This window comes from Eschrichtius robustus, chromosome 11 (genome assembly GCF_028021215.1).
Source record: "Eschrichtius robustus isolate mEscRob2 chromosome 11, mEscRob2.pri, whole genome shotgun sequence".
NCBI classification, from domain to species: domain Eukaryota; kingdom Metazoa; phylum Chordata; class Mammalia; order Artiodactyla; family Eschrichtiidae; genus Eschrichtius; species Eschrichtius robustus.
The window spans coordinates 93,421,654-93,422,303 of NC_090834.1; positions in this window are offsets into that span (position 1 = coordinate 93,421,654).

A 650-nucleotide genomic window follows, 5' to 3' on the forward strand; every position below is an offset into this window, starting at 1 on the left:
AAGGTCATAGCTGAGTCCAAGCATCCCCCCTAAAGATTAAAAAATACCAAGTGCATGAAATCACAGTTATGTGTGAGCATGGGCTAATTAGCCATTGGTTCATCGAGATGTCTTATTTAAGGGGAAAGAGTGGGCGATTTTAGGTGAGATGGCCCTGAAGTAAGAACCAGATATCTGATAAAGTTCATTAATAGAAACCCCGACAGATTTTGGGCCCAGAGTGAGAAGAGGGGTAACTGCCAAGCGGGTTGATGGTTTCACGCAGCCTGGTGATTAAGCTTGTGGTCTAATGGACGGGAAATGCATGTTGACTGGAATTGATTTGACTTAATGTACTATGTACGATTAATTATCTATATGTACTATGTAATACTAATAATAGGATGTACATGCTTATAAGCATGGGGTAAGTAATGTAATGTCTGATTATACATATAATGTAATGTACGTATAAGATGTATGTACTTATTAATGTGGTAATACAGGTATGTACTGTGTACATAATAGTTTATGATAAAATGGGCTGTTTTGATACTGATATAGTACTTAACAATTCTGTAAATGTCTTATAATATAATTTCAGGGAATAGTTTAAGTAGAATTTCAGGTTTGGGTGCTGGTGGCGAAGCTCGGGGCTTCTTCCTTGAGTC